A 10,047-nucleotide genomic window follows, 5' to 3' on the forward strand; every position below is an offset into this window, starting at 1 on the left:
CCTTTGAGATCACGAAGTGTTCGTGGGCGTGAGTAGGTAGGGGAGATCTTCGCGCGCACCCCAGTGTTCGAACCTTAAGGGTTTTGCCGGAACCCGAAATCCGACATTTGGCGCGCCAGGTAGGGGTGTGCCGGAGCCTCTCTCCCGCCAGTCGATTCACCGACGCTTTGCGGTTCCGATGTCCGGCGGCTCAAGGACAAACGCCGACCGCTGGGCAGCTTGGCCAGCCCGGGCGGCGCCGCCTGCCCAGGAAGACCTCAACTCCGCGCTCCAGGTGGCATGAGCGCCACTTGATGTTGCGGGGCGTGGGCGGCGCGGCCATGCGCCATTCACCCTTACCCCACGACAGGCGCGAGCTGCTGCAAGGGCCGCAAGCCATGCCGCGGCAATGGCGCCGCACACCCAGAGGGAGCAGGGAAACATGCGGGCTGCACTCACGGTGGTACGGGAGCTGCTGCGGTGCTGACTAATGTAGAGCGGCCGGGATGCACTGCTGGAACATGTCGCCGAGCTCCTGGACGCAGCGTCCACGGGAGCACCGCCCTTCTGTTACCAGCTCACGCCCCAGGCAGCGGCCGGATCCCACGACGGGCCTCGCCGCGCCCGCGTGCCCCCGAGTGCACCCGGGGGCCTCGTCGACGTCAGCATGATCCACGTCGGATGGTGCCCCATCGCACCCGCACCACCCCAGATGGGTACGAGCACGAGCGTCGCCGCACATGGTCCCAGTGGGGCGCTACCCCACCATCCTCAGGACGGCGTCATGGACCGGGCGACATGGAGCGTGGGGCACTTCGGCGAGGTCTTCGGGGCAACGGCCTCGGAGGCCTACATGCCCTGCATGATGAACCAGGAGTACACACCGGGAGATGACCCCGACTCGTTCCTCGAGCCAGGCTGGGAAGAGGAGGCGTTAGGAGCCGAGGCCTTCCAGGAGCCGCCTGAGAGCCCCACCAACCACGCTGTCGACAACGGCTACAGGGTACCACTAATCTCCCAGGGGCAGGCTCACGCTAACCATGAATCGCAAGTGAACCAGGTCACAACACCATGCGACGGTTCTGGCGTGGCGGTATCCGTCTCACCGGGAGAGACTCACTGGGGGATGCATGGGAGGGGCCAGGAGCAAGGCCCCTCCCCATGTCGCACGGAGCAAGGCATCGCCCGGAGGTAGGCCCTCTGCCGGGGAGGCGCCGATGAGCCTTCCCCCGGCAAAGGACTCGTGGTCGCCGAGGGCGCCACTGGCTTCCCTCTGCCCTCGTTGGTGCCATCCTGGTTTCAGGTCATCCCAACGATGGTAGAGGGTGGCACAAGGCGGGGCCCTCGTCTGGCGATATGAAGTAAGGCTCACGCCTATGACGGTCTCCGCTCGTGACACTCTCACGTAATAATGAGTGGGGCTGTACATGCCCCAGAGTCTCAGGAGTGCCGCCCTCAGGCCTCGTGGGCTCCCTCCCACGTCCTAGTAGCAGCCCTTAGCTCTGCGCTGGTGAGAAGACATGAAGACTAGACTAGGCGCCGGATGCGGCCATTTGCTTTGGATGTCTTTTCTGTAACCCTGCCTTCTGGATTTGGATTTAAATTGAAGTTGAATTTTCATTGATGCGCGCGGGGGGTGCCTTTTCTCGTTCAAGTGATTTCTTGCTATCTGGTTCTTGCCTTATTTCGGAGTTCGCGCCTGTTACTTCCCCCTCGCGAGCGGGGCTGTGCATGGCGCATGCGCGCCATGCGCATGCCGCGCCACGGCTAGCGCTTGCTTATCACGCGACCCCCTCGGGCGTGTCGACGAGTTCCTCAGGAGCTTCCTAGAAACTCGCAACCTCACGAGGCGGTTTGGGGCTCGTCTAGGCTAGGGTAAACTGCAGCAGCAACTTTGCCCCAGGATACGTGAGTTTACGAAGACACATATTCAACTCGACCTAAAAAGATAGAGGCAGTAATATATTTACATGAGGGGCTTCCCCTCCAAAAATGCTCTTACAACCTCAAGGGCAGCGCCCGAGCTTCTGTGTGCAGGACAAACAGCTGGGAAATACGGAATCAGTTAGACATGTCGCTCGCCGCGTCCCCGGATCGCCCTCAGACGCGTCGCTGGCATCGCTGCCACCATCGCTAGCATCACCATCACCTCCACCAGCGCCGCCATCACCATCATCGACCACGTTGCCTGTGTCTGCCGCGACCACCACCCCATTGTCATCGGAAATGAAGGCTCTGACCAGCACGTCCACATTGTCTTCCACCCACCGCGCCAGGTCGCCCCGGATGGCCTCGGGTACAGGAGCGACGGCGGCGTCGAAATCAAAGTTGGGGTTGGTGTTTCGGAGATGGCTGAAGACGCGGGAGAACACATGCCCAAGCAGGCCGCGGCTCCTCTCCTCAACAAGTTGGAGAGCTCTCTCAGAACGATTCTCCATGCATGTCACCACGTCGGTAAAGAAGCGGAGGTGGCTGGCATAGTCGTTCGCATGGGGATAAGGAGCATTCTCATCGCAGATGTGGCTCAGGGCAATGTTGGCCCTGTTCTTGAGGTCCTGGAGCATGGGGGCATGGACGCGCTCCAGCGTCCCCCGCCGAAGCACTTCCTCCCTGTTCTGCCGCGCGACGGACTCGGCGTCAATGACCCACTGCTGATGATACGGACTTCGGTGATGCTAGTGATGTCGAGGGATCAATACAGCGAAATATTTATGCTCCTGATTATTTCCAGTTGAGTGAAGATGGCGCGGTGGACAAATCATTGAACAATCTTTCTTGTTTTGTTCTGAGCGCATGCAATTATGGCGTATTTCTTGATTTGGTCCCGGGAGATAAGAAACATACTGAGTTATATGCTAATGGAAAACTACAACGTGAGTACTACTTGCATGGATGTCATTGGCCCTTGAGCCGTGCATACTCAGGCCACAAGGTTGTACGTATGGATGAGTTTACACGGGAATATTCTAATCAGAGATATAGAGGCGTTGTATGCTGGTTTAAAAGGAAATCAATGCAATTTAGATTTTTATATTTATTCTTGCCAGGCAAAGAGACGTATCAGGAAGGAACATGTAGAAGATGCAGCGCATGGAGTCTTCTTTCCTTAAAGGAAATTGGATGGGGTCCACCTGCCATGCAATCAGAGAAGACACACGAACCTACAACAGAATTAGTTTTCTTTTATGTTTAGCCGTGAGAGATATCTATTGATGAATAGTTTGGTTTGTTGCTCAAGTTAGATGGATTGGCTAATATATAAAGCCATGATGCGTTCATTGTAAAGGGGAGGTTATTTTGATATGAAATAGAGATGTGTTTTCGAGGGTAGAAACCCGTATCAAGTTTTTGAGGTAACTTTAGAAAACCTCTTTGTTGCTATTTCTGCAAGGAAATTTTTTTGCGCGTGAGGTGCCGTCGTACAGATTGTTTCTCTCGTGCTGAGCCGCAAGGTTCAAACCCTCTACTTCGTGTACATCACGTGCGTGGGCGAGAGGTTACTACTGGTGGTGGTGGCGTGTCGTGAAAGATCAGGCCGCAACAACAGATCGGATCTCACCACGAGGTTCAGTCAATATCAGGAGATATCAAGTGGTATTCAGAGCTAAGGTTGTTCACGGTACTGTGTTGATCAAGATGTCAACCTCGGTCAACAAGGGTGATGAGGTTGCTGCTGATTCTGCGGAAATAGTACGGCCGGTGTATGCGGATGATATTCCGCAAAATATTCGGGTTGGGTTTGACCACACATGCAACTACATCAAGCAATGTCATGATGCGCTCGGCAAAAGGATAGATGTCCTGATCACTCGGTTCGATGGTTTGGCAGACATCATCAATATGCCGGCAACGAATTCTACACCACCACAGACTGCTCCGGCTGCTCCACTGCATTATGCACCACCAGCTCGCGACGGACATGCCGGCATGCATGATCGCCGTTTGGTGGCACACGCTCATGCTGGAGAGGATGGTTTCGATGATGGCGTTGACCAGGCGGGATACGCGCCACGACCACGACACTATGAGCCTCGTCCTGAAACTTCCATTCGTGGTGGAGTGCATGACCGAGTTGGTCAAGCTGTGCGTGTGCCTTTGGATGATGGAATTGGGCGCATAAAAGTTTCAATCCCTTCGTTCTCCGGCAAGTGCGAACCAGAAGGCTATTTCGAGTGGGAGATGCGTGTTGATCAAATTTTTGATGCCCGTCATTATAGCGAGGAGAAGAAAGTTCAACTTGCTGGAATTGAGTTCACCGGTTACGCGCTAATTTGGTGGAATCAAATTTGTTGTTCAAGACATCGGCCGATGACTTGGCGAGGTATGAAAGAATTCATAAGGCGATGTTTTGTTCCTGAGCACTATAAAAGAGATATGTACAACAAGTTGCAGCGGCTCTCTCAGGGTAATATGAGTGTTGATGAATATTACAAGGAGATGGAATTGCTTATGATACGTACAGGGACAACGGAGGATCCAGAGGCGACTATGGCACGTTTCTTTAATGGTCTAAATATTGAGGTGCAGGATCGTGTTGAGATGGTGGTCTATTACAACATACAGGATCTTGTGCACCAAGCTATGCGGGCGGAACAACAGATTATGCGACGCCAAGTCAGCACAGTTCCTAGTACCACTTTGAACACATGGCAACGCTCGCAACATAAGAGTGAGAATGTTGGTCCTAGCTCTAGGACAGCGACATCTAATCACCCTCAAGCTTCGGTGCAAAAGGATGCTTTAAAATCAGGATTGCCGAGAGTTGATTCTAGTGCGCAGTCAGCCACACGTACTAGTAATATAGAGTGTTTCAAGTGTGGAGGAAGGGGGCATATGAGACGTGAATGTCCTAATGAGAAAAGAGTGTTGCTCACAAGAGATGGCTATGCATCCGCTAGTGATGAAGAGGCAGTTTCTGACACTTCTAGTGCAAAATCTGAAGATGTTGAAAATGTGGTTGCGAGTTTTGAAGCTGCTGAATCATATCCGTCTTTGATGGTGCAGTGAGTGCAAGAGGATCGCATTGAGGACAAGGGTCAACGTTGGAATATTTTTCAAACTCAATGCCAAATCAACAACACCAATTGTAAGTTAATTATAGATGGAGGAAGCTACACCAATGCGGTCAGCAAGGGATTGGTGGAAGCTTTGGGGTTACCTGCATGGAAGCACCCACAACCACACTGCATCGAGTGGTTATATCAGTCCGGCAGACTAAAAATTACTCATAAGGTGCGTCTCAATTTTTCGGTTGGTGACTATACCGACACAGTGATTTGTGATATTTTACCGATGGATGCATGTCATTTGTTGCTGGGGAGACCTTGGCAATATGATCATCATGCCACACATGATGGAAGGTCCAACACTTATTGTTTTCGGAATGCCGGAAGACGATATGTGCTACAATCGATGTTTGCTAATGCTATTAAGGAGGATGATATTCTTTCAGTAAAGAAGGAGGTTTCTAAAACCACCACGCAGCCGAGGATGGCTTCGTTCCAAGGAGGAGGGGATGATGTGGGCATCCATGTCATAGCTGAGAGTTTCAAAACAACTACATGCTCATCTGATCATGCGAACAAGAAGCAGATTATTTGTGTTGGAAAAATCCCTATTGAGCTTGTTGCACCAGATGAAGTTAAGCCAACATTTAGAACTCCATGTGCTGTACACACGTTGTGGTTGGAAATATACGAGTCAAGTTTGATTCGGTTTGGTATAGGTGCAGTATACGTGAGTCAAGTCTTTGGTCTAGTACTAGTTACGTGGTTATCTTAGTCTCCTAGGTGATTAAGATGGCCGGATAATTAATTAGTTAAATTCCTTGGTTAGTTTGAATAGGAGATAGAGTCCGTATCTATCTTGGGTGCTTTAGTCGGTTTGGTCAGATTGGTGTCGCCTATATAACAGGCAGGCTTCGGCCGTGTATCGAGTTTTCTAGTTTTTGGTTTTTCTGAGATTGAAATAAAGCAGAAAATTCCCAGTCGGGGGACACCATGTACTGCGTTTCTGCGATCTTTTGAGGGATCGACTGCTGCTGCGTTGAGGCTGCTGATCTTGCCGCAGATTGGTTAGTGTTCTTGTTAGCAAGGGCTGAAATCTCTTTCTACCTGATCATTTACTTTGAGTACGTTATTTTTCTAGTTATCACAGATTGTTCTGCTACGCCGTGACGACTACAGTACTGTGAAAGATCGGGCAGCGACACGCACGAATTAGTGTCTTGCTAGTTCGGTCATTATCAGCTGAAGAGGGAGCAGCTCGGCCTGCGCTGAGACCAGGACGGCTGTGGCGGCCTCCTAGCACCGCTCCACCTCGGCTAACCTAGACTTGAGGGCAGCAGTCCTGCCTGCAGCCTCAGCCTCTACGAGCTTCAACTTCAGATCAAGCCTACCCTCGAGACCCGCACGAGCCTCAGCCACCCAGCGATCGACCTCCTCCTGGGCTCTGGCCTCGCGCACGCCAACGGCATCCTCCGCTTGGGCGACTTGACGCTCCCTCGTCTCTAGTCGCTCAAACTCAAGGCTGTGCTCTGTGGCTTCCAGCGCCAACGCTTCCTCGCGCTTCCGGATCTCTTCCTCTTCAATGGTCATCTCCCACATAGACGCCAAGGCGGCTCTGCACGCCTCCACTTGCTGCTCCAAGAAGGCGCTCCAGGCTTGGAGCTCCCACGAGCGTTTCTCTGCGATCTCGCGGCGGCGGTCAGCTTCGTGAGCTTCTTCCAAGGCTCGGGAGCAGGCCTCGCGCGAGGGTGCTAGGGATGCCTCAGCCTTCGCGTTATCAAGCTCGCGTTGGTGGCACCCGAGGTTGATGGCCACCTTCAACTTGTGCCGCTCCTCCACCAGCCGAAGACCCTCGGCCACGAGACGCGCGTCCACATCCAAGAGCTCTTCACCAAGCCGGTTCATCACGCCCATCGCCTCCTGAAAGAGCTCGTGGTGGACAATGCTCCTTTCTTGCGCCGACTTGAGCATGCTGCTGACTCCGTCCGCCACCGCGGGGACCACGGATGGGGCCCGAAGCGGCTCGCCCCTTTTCAGCAGGGGGCTGGGGGCTAGCACCCACCCAGTTGCAGGCCAGGCCTCGTGAGGAGCCCAAATGAGTGGAGGCCCGCTACTTGAAGAGGAGCCCAAGACCGATGCCATCCAGCCGCCGTCCACGACCAGGGGAGGAACCCTTGGCACGCTTGCTGTATTCCAAGCAAGGCCGCGAAGGAGAGACGGCGAAGGCGCGAGCTCAATACGCCTTGTCGACGGGCTGGCTTCCCCGGTTGACTCCACGCCGTGAGCAGCGCGCGGGCTTGCAGCACTCGAGTCTAGCGGGAGAAACAAGGCGAGAGGAGGTTGCTTCTCAGGAGATTCCGCGGCCTTGGCGGAAGGGACCCTGAAGAGACATCATCAGGAAGGGAAGCAGCACGCGGAGAATCACCAAGATAAGGTACTTACTAGTCAATGGCGATGTACTTTCTCCATTTTAACGCCCCGAAGGTGCCGTTGCTGCAGCTTGGGGACCCCTTCCTCTTGTAGAGCTCTTCGAAGTCCACACAAAGCCGACCGAAGCGCTGGACATGGTGGCCAACACGAGGCGCAACTGGAGAAGCGCTCGAAGGGGCAACCTTAGGAGCACCAAGCTGAGGGGAGCTATCGAGCTCTGCCTCACAACGACCTACCGAGGCCTCAGCAGCCCCGGCCTCGGGAGACGTGGGCTGCATCGCCCCCTCAACCGCCGCCCCAGGGCAAGAATCGCGAGTTCCCAAGGACGACGCCTCGGGAGCCCCGGGCGGCATCAGCACCTCGACACCTTCGCCATCGGCCCCTGCGGTGCTCGCCCCCCTGCATCCACACTTGGGGCGAGCTCGACGCCAGCAGTAGGGAGAGGAACCATGGCGATGGGGTTCTCGCGAGGCCCCACGAGGCCGACTGGATGCAGCCCCCACTCATCGAAGGAGGGCATCTGCTCCGCGAATGTCGCCTTGTTCAAGTAGCAGTACAGAAGGCAACTCTTCCTTGGCATGTCATCTGGCAACGGGACACCCGTCAGGACCTCGAGCACCGTTCGCCATGCCTCAAGGGGAGCCCGGACTCCTGAAGTCTCATGTGGTCCTTGCTGTTGAGCAAGGCCCACATCAGTCGAGAGTGGCGCTGAAGCGGAGCGATTCGGCGCTGGACGAACTCCTTCACCACCATAGGCGTAGTCACGTCAAGGTCCTTCAGCCTTTTCAGACTGAGCCAGATGGGGGCAAGGCGTGAATCGGCGAGCCTTTGGTGGCACCAACCAGAGTTAGAAATGGCGGGCGCAGACGGAGAAGAGAGCAGGGGGTTGAGCACCCCAACATCAACAAATACCCACCATGTCCGAAAGTCGCTCGTGGATGGTGGGAGCTTGAAGTTAATCCCCGCGCCGGCTGTCGCCTCCACGGCCTGGAAGCTCAGGCACCCCGAGCTCTGCCGGGGATCGATCAGGTGCAACGAGAAGAAGTGGCGGAGAAGGGCCACGGAAGGAGCAATGCCCACCATGGCCTCACAAACAAAGGCGAAGACGGCAAGAAGGGTCGCGGATTGGGGATCAAGGTGCATCATGTGGATCTAATAATGGGCAAGCACTGTATTGAAGAAGGTGGAGAAAGGAGGAACCAGGCCAGCCCAAAGGGCGTCGATGAAGAATGGGACCTCGGTGGCCATCCGCTCGATACGAGCACGAGATGCAGGCCAGGCCATCATCCTTCCCCACTCATTGAAGCTGGAGACGAGCATGGGACGCACCTTGTCCATGGCCTCTTGGTTGAGCACCAGCGACCTGCCAACGGTAGGCTCAGCGGCTGGGCGTAGCCCGACAGAGGATAGGGGGCTCTTCCCTTTCTCCGACTGATCCGGTGCCATGGTGGTGGGAGGATTGAGCTCAGATCGGATCAGGGGGAGAGGCTGAGCTACGAGGAAGCGAAAGAATTGGAGAGTGCGCGGCAACAACGGGAGGGAAACCGTGTAGACCGTGGTGGCCGCCTAGCCAGGCGGGTATCAAGGCAGCATGGGGAAGTGGAGACGCCCACGTCCAATCAACCGCCACGTGTAGACCAAGGCCGCAGGCTATTGGGGCCCGCGGCGCTCTGCACTTGCCCTTTGGCTTTGCCTCGAAGCCAAGCCCGAGTGCGCCTTGGGCCCGGGCTACTGTCGGTGTTCTGGGAACGGGGGTCCCCAGACTTGCCTGCCTGCGGTCCACAACGTGGCTCTGTGAGCGGGCCCGTACGACCCATCTTCACTAACAAGCACTCAAGACCCTCGCGAGGGGCCAAGCCTCGCGAGGCGGATGACACAAGTCCTCCTCGGGAGCGGCCTCACCAGGCTGGCTCGCGAGGGGCGGAGAGATCAAGGCGAGGCAAACCTCGCGAGGTTCCAGTGACGTGAGCCATGATGACCAAGGTCAGGCGGGCGCCAGCGCGCATAGTGTCCTTGTTCCCTCTTTGGTGTTAAGGAGGCAAGCGCAGACAAAGAGTACCGAGGCGTAAAGCAAAGGTTTCCAAATCGGCGCAACGAGACCAATACCAGCAGGACGGAAAGACGGAGGTCACCATGGAGCCCAAGACAGCGTCACCACCAGAGCCTTTGGCAGGCGAAGACTGCTTTTGTCAGGATAACTTGTACTAGTTGTCTCCTTTCAAATTGGCCGTTGTTGGCTCCCTTCTCGCTCAATATTTGGGGAGAGGACCAGGGCCTCTATAAATAGGACTAGCCACCACCATAGCTAAGGGATCAACCTCATCTTGGATTGGGGCCATTCCATCCTTAGCCTCACACCCACCAAGCACAAGAACACCTCACCTCAGGAGGTTGTTCTTCCCCTTGTACTGTTCATCATCAGCCCAAGAGGCAATCCACCACACCACACTGGAGTAGGGTATTACACGACAATGGTGGCCCGAACCAGTATAAATCTTGTGTCTCTTGTGTTGCGAGTTCGTCGAGCCAGCCTTTGAGATCGCGAAGTGTTCGTGGGCGTGAGTAGGTAGGGGGAGATCTTCGCGTGCACCCCAGTGTTTGAACCTTAAGGGTTTTGTCGGAACCCGAAATC

Source organism: Triticum dicoccoides, chromosome 2A (assembly GCF_002162155.2).
Source record: "Triticum dicoccoides isolate Atlit2015 ecotype Zavitan chromosome 2A, WEW_v2.0, whole genome shotgun sequence".
Lineage (NCBI taxonomy): Eukaryota > Viridiplantae > Streptophyta > Magnoliopsida > Poales > Poaceae > Triticum > Triticum dicoccoides.